Source organism: Labeo rohita, unplaced genomic scaffold (genome assembly GCF_022985175.1).
Source record: "Labeo rohita strain BAU-BD-2019 unplaced genomic scaffold, IGBB_LRoh.1.0 scaffold_1557, whole genome shotgun sequence".
NCBI lineage: Eukaryota > Metazoa > Chordata > Actinopteri > Cypriniformes > Cyprinidae > Labeo > Labeo rohita.
Window position 1 is genome coordinate 7198 of NW_026127733.1, and position 10397 is coordinate 17594.

Here is a 10397-nt window from a genome sequence, read left to right on the forward strand (position 1 = left end):
CAATACATATCAAGGGACATAACCTAACACCAAACAATGAAGGTCACATGACACAAACCAACCAATGAGCAAACAGACACATGACTAATCTAACCAATGAAAACATGACACATTGAAGAGAGGAACCAATAGCAGGAAGACATGAGGGCAAGGGAAGCAAGACTAGACACAGAACATAATAATAATTCCTTACAATTATATAGCGCTTGTCTGGGCACTCAAAGCGCTTTACACAGAAGGGGGGAATCTCCTCAACCACCACCAGTGTGCAGCATCAACCTGGATGATGCGACGGCAGCCATATTGCGCCAGAATGCCCACCATACACCAGCTTATTGCTGGAGAGGAGATGTGAGTGATGAAGCCAATCGAATATGAGGATGATTAGGAGGCCATGATGGTCAGAGGCCAATGGGCAAATTTAGCCAGGATGCCAGGGATACAACCCTACTCTTTTTTGAAGGACATCCTGGGATTTTTAATATGGTAAACTTCGAAATAAATGACATGAAAACATGAAACAAAACCCAAACCCCATGTTACAGGACATCCTGCACCACCACTGAAGTAGGTCTTTGTTTAGAGCAGTGGTTTTTAAACTGGTCCTGGAAACACCCCTGCCCTGCACATTTTGAATGTCTCCCTCATCTAACACACCTGATTCAACTCATCAGCTCGTTAGTAGAAACTGCACAACATGAATTGAGTGTGTCTGATCAGGGAGACATACAAAATGTGCACGGCAGGGGTGCTTCCAGGACCGGTTTGAAAACCACTGGTTTAGAAGAATTGACGCCTCCTTGCAGTAGAGCTCCAGCTCATCTTCATTCATGGACTCTCCGTAGTCATCCCCAAAAAAAGTGCTCTTTTTCTTATATTTTGGAATGCTGGTGCTGTCTTCATCAACAGTAGCTCTGTTTTCATCATTGGATTGTATTAGTGTGTGTTGGGGCAAAGCTTGCTATTTCATCGAGTGCACAAGTCTGTAGTATGCTGCTTTTGAGTTTGCCTTCGATGAAGGCACGTTATGGTCATATAAGCCTCTATCTTAATGATGTCCAGCAATCTGTCGTTATTGCCACATAATCTGTCTTTTCTATTGTCTTTTTCATATTCGCGAGAATGTTCTGGTGCACCAGCTCCAAACGTGACATAATCATTTTCTTCCCTGGTACTCTGTATTCAGGCTCAACAAAGTCCATGAGTTTGTGAAAGCCTTCTCCTTCAACAAAACTGAGTGGTAATAGGTCTCTTGATATCATCTCAGAGATCAGCTCAGTTATTTTTTCAGCTCGGACGATATCACCAGTGGGTTGTGGTGAATGACGTGATTGATGTCTGCTGGCTTTGGCTTGCCTCTAAGCTAACGCCTACATGCCTGTACTGAATACAATTACGCATCGCTCCAGTAGAGTGATTGTAAGCCAATTTGACAAAAATATAAAAATGTAGTTTCCGCCCATTACACTTTAAAAAAATAATGTATTTTTCAAACGTTTTATTTTAACTTGTTATTTAAATGTTATGAATTTAACGTTAAAATTATGGTTATTTGAATGATAAAAAAAAAAAAAAATTCTCTTGTGTAATCAACTATTGTTTTCAGTGTCGACTAGTAGGAGCTGTACCGTTTAGTCGAGTAGTCAACTAGACTCGCACATCCCTACAAGGTAGGCTGCATTATTCGTGCTATCTAAACGTACAAGGGGTGATCAAAGGTTCAGAGACTATGCCCATGATAAACAACGTTAGTCTGTTTGTGTAATGATGCAGTATAGCGCTCCTGACTTGACAGACAGCTCTCCTTAAACCCGTAAAAGTGAAAGCCGTCTCACTTTAAACCTCGAAATTCCATTCCTGAAAATCATAGCTATCAGCCAACATTAGATCGCATCACAATTATGTTTTTAAATATCTATTTCAATGTTTTAAGTACATGAGTTAATTTTGCATTACTAAAATATATTTAAAACCTAGCAAGTCATTGTAAATAAGGCTTATTTTGCTCTGCATCATATTTACATTACAACCTAATCATCACAAACTGACATATAACACTGTCATTACAAACATTTTCTTACACAGCTGCGCTCATTACAGATTGGTCACATCCTGATAGCAATCACTAAGTTAAGTGGTCTAAATTTATTTATATGTATTTATTTTGTCTATGGAAGGCGTAGGACCATAAAATGTTTGTCCGATTAAAATGTTCGCCTGTGAAATATGTATTTGCATACCTCTGCGCATCCTGTTTGCACAGACATGGTATGTCATCAGTATGTTGCAGCGAGAATGAAAAGCACTATTTGTCACACCCCTGGAGTAGTTGTATTGGTTTTCCCCTCATGTGCCCATATATGGTTGTTCCTGTTCCTGTCCTCGTTGTGTCATTATTAGTTAATCACCATCACCTGTCTGTGCATCATTAGCCACCCTTTATAAGTTGTTTGAGTTCTATGCTTTGTGTCTGGTCTTGTCAATCAGTACGTGTGTTCCTACCTTCCTTTTGTGGATATGCCTGTGTGGATTTACGTGTGGATTAACGTGTGGATTGTATTAAAGACTTTTCATTGCATTTTATTTTCGTGTTGCGCCTTTCATCTCACGTGTTGTGACAGAAGAACGGATATTCAGGCCTTATATTATAGTTTGTCGTTAAATATCGACACCTAGTAGCCACTCTGAGAACTCAGACACTCTTAGCAACATCAGCCATTTTTTGCGATTTTCAGAGCACATGGTGCAGAGTATAAATGCATCCACGTCCTTCCTACATGTTTTGCCCTTGAGAATGCAAAATCTGTAAGTTTGAATAGTTACTCAGTAATTATACATTGATATGATTAGGTATTTTGCTTTGTTGTATATTTTGAGAACTATTTACATATGCCATGTTAGAAATACCATTCAGAGGTTAAAATCTTGACCATAGATTGTATTCACTTAATTATAATAACATGTCTATGTTTTACATTTTGTTCAGATGTACGATTTAAGTACTTGAACGTGTTATACAGTGATTTTGAATATAATGCTGTGTGAAATAACAGTGCCTCTGTTAGACAAAATATCTTTACATTATTTTTGTTACTTTATGTTACAGTTTCACAAGTTGGTCTACAGTAAAGAAAGTATAAAACGCAAACTGCCTACGACCTTTACTGTGGGGCTTTGTTTAGCTCGCTGCCGAAGCACTGCTTAGAAACGCAAGCTGGGGGCAGAAGACCAGACCTTATAAAGAAAGTAGCGGCATGTTTTCCCCACCTTTTTTTATCAGGAAGTCTCAGTGGAGCATAAGGATTCTGAGGAAGGCTCTGCCCACTGCACCTCCGCTGAGGGTGAGCAAAAACTGGAACTGGGACAAAAGGGCCTGATAAACTTTGATGAGGATATATATGCAGACATGCCCCCTTTAATCCCACCATCGTCTGAACTATCACTTTACCCTGAACCCTCTTTCTGCCCTGACCTGTCTGCCTGCCTGGATTTCCCACCCACCCTCCCTCTCTTGCCGCATTCCGGAGTCGGAGACGAGGGATCCTCCCTCTTGGGGGAGATGAGCGATCCTCCTCCTTGGCTCCTCCCTCCGTCGTCAACACTGTGGACTTTGTTTGTTGTCCTCCTCCTGGGAGTCTGTCCTCTGCCAGAGCCTCCTCCTGCACTGACTTCCTGTTTCCATCCCACGTCCACTCCTATGTCCACCTCCTAAGTCCCCTCTGTCAGTCCCTCTTTTTTTTCTTTTTCTACGGCGCAAGGTTGCGCCTTCCGGGAGGGGGGAGAACTGTCACACACCTGGACTAGTTGTACTGGTTTTTCCCTCATGTGCCCATATATAGTTGTTCCTGTTCCTGTCCTTGTGTCATTATTAGTTAAAGGAGAACTCCACTTCCAGAACAACAGTTTACAAATAATGTACTCATCCAAGATGTTCATGTCTTTCTGTCTTCAGTCATAAAGAAATTATGGTTTTTGATGAAAGCATTTCAGGATATTTTTCTATATAATGGACTTTGTTTAATTGTTACCCCAGTTTTGAACTTCCAAAATGAAGTTTAAATGCAGCTTCAAAGGGCTCTAAACGATCCTAGCTGAGGAAGAAGGGTCTTATCTAGCAAAATGATTGGTCTTTTTTCCAAAAAATAAAAATCTGTATACTTTTTAAGCACAAAAGCTTGCCTAGCACAGGCTCTCGGATGCGCGTCCACGGGTCGTTCTTGAGCGATTCGTTCATTTTGAATGAATCTTTAATGTGACTCGTGAAGAACGAGTCATTTTGGGGAATGATTCATTCAGTCATGCATGCGCAACATCCTATTAGATTCTGTACTGGAATTAGTTCACCTGTTTCGAGTCTTTGGGTTTTTCCAGTTGTTCGTTCATCTTATGGGGCTGTCACGGGATGGCGAAAAACTCCATCTTATTTTCTCCTACAACTTCAGAATCGTCCAACACGTTGTACCTTTTTGTTTGTAAACAGCGTTTGACTTACTTGCACTTTTTTTAGTCTTTGCGCGTTCGCTTTGTAAACACTGGGTCTGTGGTTCCGCCTACATTCGGCATGACCTTTCGACATGATTCAATAGTACATAGCGTCATGAACACGCATGCCAGAACCTGTGCTACACAAGCTTTTGTGCTTAAAAAGTATACACATTTTTATTTTCTGAAACAAAATTACAGATCGTTTCGCTAGATAAGACCCTTCTTCCTCAGCTGGGATCATTTAGAGCCCTTTGAACAAAAGGTGTGTGTGGTTGGCGAAACTGAACCAGTATTTCCAGAATCTTGACAACATTTGTGTTTGTTTTTATCATTTCTGGTCAGGTAGGTGAAATATTAGGCTAATATCTTAATTAATACTGCTTGTATGTATCTTTACCACCTATTAACTTTAGTTTGTCAAAATATTGCACCCTTTCCTGCTCGTTAAGTCTTTTTCTATATGATTTAGCAGCTTCCACACATTTTTCAGTGGTTTAGAAAACATAAATTAGCATTAGTATTCAGTAGTACATTGATCTAAACAACAGCATGATTTGCACAGTCAAAGTAGGGTTGCATAGGGGTAAAAAATGTCTGGAATGTTTCCAAAAATCCCTGGAAGATTCCAAAAAATCCTGGAAAGTTTCCAAAATTTCTAGAATGTTTCCAAAATTTACTGAAAAAGATTACTGAAAACCAGTTATTTCCTCAGTACTCTTACATTTGACATTGTTGGATGTCTGAGACAACACATTGACTTTTGGCTGAGAGAACAGGCGGCAAGATGGATGTTTGACGATATTTGATTGCGTATTACCCAAAAATTAAAATTCTGTCATTAATTACGTTGTTCCAAACCTGTAAGACCTTCGTTAATCTTTGAAAAACAAATTTATATATTATATAGTATATAACATATTTTTGATTAAATCCGAGAGCTTTTTGACCCTGCATTGACAGCAAGACAACTGACGCGTTCAAGGGACAGAAGGGTAGTAAGGACATCAATAAAATGGTCCATGTGACATCAGTGGTTCAACATTATTTTATAAAGATACAAGAAACCTTTTTGTCATGGTAATATTTTGACGTGTATTTTGCTCTGTGTGATGATCATTAGCAGATGTTCAAAAGGTATTCTCAAATCTGATTGCACATCTGGCCAGCATCATCTGGAAAAATGTGCCAGGGGTCATTGGGGGCATGGGTGAAAATACGGGAGGAGACTCTGCAGGCGCTGCTGCGGTAGAATATAGAAGAAGGCTCCTGCGGGAGCAGAAGTGTTGTGGCATTGGGGCACTATGAATGGAGCTCCTGCGGGGGCGGGCACTGCTGCAGCAGTAGGGAGATAAGGAAAGGGCTCCAGCAGTAGCGGGTGCTGCTGCAGCAGTGCGGCAAAGAAGGTGAGAAGCTCCTACTGGAGTGGGATGCTGAGGGGATGGTCGAAGCGGGGATGTGTCGTTGCGGAAGGGAAATTAAAAAAGGGGTTACTGTGGACAATCTGGAGATCAAATGGACGGGAATGGACTGGCGTTAAACGGGTTGGCCGACTAGGGTTCTGTGGGCTTCCTTGATGAGGGAGCGATCTGATCAGATATAGCTCTTGAAAGCTTCTGATGACCAGCGACCAACTGCTTGGATCTGCTGCTGAGAGAGGCCTTTTTGGGCCTCTGTGGTTGCTGCGCCTTTTCGGAATGAATGGCTGGAAAAGTTGTCGGCTGGGGTACCGGAGAGGAGCAAGACGGACTTGAGGTGCTTTTGGAACCAGAAGCGAGTGGCGGGGCGGTTGAAGTCATCTGTAAAAAGGGGGTCGGAAGGGAGTTTGGATTGGGATTTCCTAAGATGAAGGAAGGCTAGGAGGGCTTGGAATGGTTGGATGGGCGATTGGAGGTTAAAAATATAAATGAAGTGGCCTTTCTTTGTTTGGTCTGTCTTACTGTGTTTTATGAAGTAAGAGATGGTTTCGTCGTCTAGCACTTCTAGATCGGAGATAGTTGGGTGGATGGCTGGGTTAAAGCCAGATGTAATGGCGAGCTCAGAGCATCTGAGGAAACCGAAGAAAGCCAGGATAAACATGGCGTCTAATGTGCGGGCAGTGTGGACGGAATGGTAACCTTTATGGAGGGTGGAGATGCATTTGGCCAAGATTTTTCAAGTTATAGGTTGCCTGGGGTCTGGGCGGTTGGGATGGGTTTTTTGGATACCTTTAATGGGAAGGGAGGTCTGTGAATTGGTTATATGGGGTGAAGGCGAGCCGTATAACAGTTTGTGGAAAAACTGGATTCCGCTTAGGTATCCTTTAATGGAGCTGATTTGGTGGTTTTTGTTGATGTTGAGATGGGAGATAAATGAAGTGATAGACAGCAGGGAAAAATCAGGGAATGATAGACTATAAGCAGAGTGGAATGTTTTAAAACGTTTCCATGCTGTAAGGTAGGATTGGATGGTCCTAGTGGAGACAGCTTGAAGAATGGAATCAATGGAGGCTTGGAGGAGAGGTCTCAGAGGGTGGTTTATGGGAATATCAGTTCTGAATAAGGAGAAACTGGGGTTGGGAGCGTGTCCGCCTCTGGTGCCAGCAATCTGAATTTCTGGAAGGCAAAACGAGAAAGAGAGTCAGCTATTTGGATTTTTGACCCGGGAATGTGTTTTGCAGTTATAATGAATTGGTCACAAGCCGAAATCCAAATCAAGCATCTTAACAAAGGCATTAATGCGAGGGAATGGGAACGACCTTTGTTAATGCAGTGCACGGTAGCTTTGTTGTCGCAGTGGACGACGATGCTGGTGGCGGACCACTCTTTGCCCCATAGGGAGGCTGCGGCCACTAACGGATAAAGCTCGAATAGCGCTGAGGATGATAGCTGCTGTGGCAAATCTGCCAGCTGGGGGGGCCATGTGGAAGCGAACCAGCGGCCTCGGAAAAAACCTCCGAAACCGACGGAGGGGGCAGCGTCAGTATATAATTGGATATCGATTGAGGAAGAAATCAGGTTGCTGTAGAAGAAAGATAAGCCGTTCCATTGTTTGAGGAAGGATATTCATAGACTGAGCTTGTTGCGGCACGAGTCAGTTAGGGATATGTGGTCCTCTAGTGCGTGGGCGGAGGACACGAGGGAGAGGAGGTGGGAGATGAAGGGGCGGCCTTGCGGGATGATGCGCATCGTGAAATTCAGATGATCTGGAATAGATAACAGCTCGCGTGTGGAACAGCTAGAGTTGGTTAACAAAGTGGAGGCTACCAGAACCATCCTGTCAATTTTTTCTTTGGGTAGAGAGGCCAGGAATTTTTGTGAATCCAAGCTGATGCCTAAATATTCGATGGAAGTGCTAGGACCCTCGGTTTTGTCTTGGGCGAGGGGAATCCCGAGCTCTGAAAAATGCTTTTGGGTTGTCAAGAGGTGTGCAGCTGGGACGGAGTCTGGGGGCGAGATGATTAAGAAATTGTCTAAAAGATGAACCAAATAGGGTATGTTGTAATTGTTGGAAAGGATCCAGCAAATTGCCTCTGAAAACGTGTCGAAAATTTTAGGGCTGCTTCTGCAACCAAATGTGAGGCAAACAGCAAAGCAGAATTTATTCTGCCAGCAGATGCCGAACAAGTGCCAAAAATCTGGGTGGATGGGCATTACTTTAAAGGCGGAGGTAATGTCAAGTTTGGCCAGCCAAGCACCGCGACCTGCATCTTTAATTAGGGTGATGGCTTGGTCGACGTCGTGATAGTGGAGAGAGAATTCTTTGAGCGGAATGAGGCTGTTAATGCTCGGGAATGGGGAATAATGTGGGGATGAGAGATCGATTATGAGGCGTTTTTTGCCTGAAAATTTTCTGGTGGCTATGCCAATGGGGCTGACCCGAAAAATGCAGAAGGGAGGGACGAAAAAGGGGCCGATCATGAAATTTGCGTCTATTTCTTTTTTGATTAGGAGGTCAACTGTTTCGGGTTCGGCGAGAGTGGACTGGAGATTTGGGCAGATGAGGCTTTGGGAGGGGAGGTGGAAGCCGTGTGAGAGACCTGAAAGAACATAATCTGTAAAATGAGAATCAGGGTGATGAAGCAATTCCGCAGACAAACGAGAAACATTTACAGGAATCGATAAATATTGCTTAGAATTTTTATTTGCAGATTTTTGGACGGGACAAATCAGACTGGCATGAGCACCGCCACAAAAATTGCAAACGTGCATGAACCAGCAGCGTTGTCTTGTGCATCTGCCGCTATTAAAGCAGGCGCAGACCTGGCTGTCGGAGGAAGATGGGCCGCAGCGAAATGTGGGAGTGGGAGTGGCTGGGGTATCCATAAGGCGTGACAGCTGGTGGACTTGGGTTGGGATGATTCAGGGCGGGGAGGAATGGATGGATTGATGAAAGGGCAGCTGATGGTGGAGTGAGAAAATGAACGGCAGACTGCGCAAGAGATGTTATGGCAGCCCAGAAACACTCTGCTATGGAGTTCGGTGTCCAGAGCCCCCCAATAAGGACACTGGTTCCACTGGGCTACCCAGACGGTGCATTTGGCGGTGAACAACTTATGGTAAGTGTAAAAGTGGGAACCTCCATATGATAGCGCGGGTTCAACGACTGTCGTGAGATAGTCGCTGAGCTCACGTCTCCTGTGGGGAAAAGCGGCACAGATGACTTCTGTGTAGCGGGTGAAGGCAATGGTAAATTCGGCGAATGACAATATACGGGTTGTGCGCTGAATTTTTAAGGGTGACCTAGCTCATGCTAGGGACTGCTCCTGGGGCAGATGAAAGAGAATGGAAAGGGAGGGGGAATGGCGGGCATCGGAGCCCGCGTCATTAGTGGAGGCAAGCTCATGCTAGGGACTGCTCCTGGGGCAGAGGAAAGAGAATGGAAAGGGAGGGGGTATGGTGGGCACCGGTGCTTGTGCCATTAGCGGAGGAATGCTCACGTTAGAATTGGATGGCGGTGCTGTGGGCCATGGGTAGGGGAGGGGGTTGGGAGAATAGTGGGGCAAATGCTGCCAACGGGATTTTGCCACTGGTGGGGGCGAGCTAGCTCTCAGATGATCGAGGAGGAGGGCGGTGGCTGGTGACCGCGGCATTCGGGGCGTGGCCCAGGCTCGCTGACGGTTTTTGCTGCGGCCTGATGACCAGGAAGCGGTTCTTGAAGGAGTGGTGGTTTGCTCGGACCGCGAGTAGGGAGTGCTGTGGCCCGTGCATGCTCTGCCCGAGGCCCTGGAGGGAGGAGTGGAGTTTGGATTTTGCCCTGCTTGGAGAGAAGCGTAGAGGTCGAGGAGATCCGCTTTTGTTGATCGGCGGAGTCCAGCTACAGGCCATTTCCCCTTGGCCGGGGCGGAGGAGAGGGCTAAAGCGTAAGAAGACGCTGGAGGAGATGGCTGAAGCCTGGAAGGTGGTGGTTACAGCGTGATTCGGCATCTGGAAGTATTAGCAGTGGTGCAGCCGCAGTCTCGATTGTTGGATCCTGCGGAGCGCTGGTGACCTGAGCGGTGGCCTGAACGGCGGCCTGGACAGTGGCTGGAGGCGCTGCGGGATCCTCAGTTTCGAAGGAATTATCCTCGAGGAATGATTCGGTCTCTGACATATTTGCGGCGATTGGGTGAGCCAATGCTGAAAAGACTAGAGATAATGAAGGTAGGACTGCTTGGCTATTTATAGGGATTCTCTTGTGGTGCTCGGATTTGGAGTGTGATTGCTGATGGTGAATTGGCCGTGTTAATTATCTGTGCGAGCTTCTCCCGAAATTTGTTAATAAAACATCACATAGTGACTCATTTTTCCAAAAAGCGGTTTCATTTTTCGCTCTATAGACCTTTTATTTCTTCTCTCTTGACATGAAGTTCAATAAAAACCTCTGCGTCTTCTTCATTTTAATCTCCAGCTGTGATTCACACATTTGTAAGTGTGGTGCAGCAGGAGACTGCACCC

At 44.7% G+C, this 10397-nt stretch overlaps 1 pseudogene; it reads right to left on the minus strand.

Moving 5' to 3' along the window:
• Positions 1–6998: 6998 nt before the first annotated feature.
• On the minus strand, positions 6999–10053 carry LOC127158547 (uncharacterized; annotated as a pseudogene).
• Between the last annotated feature and the right edge of the window lie 344 nt (positions 10054–10397).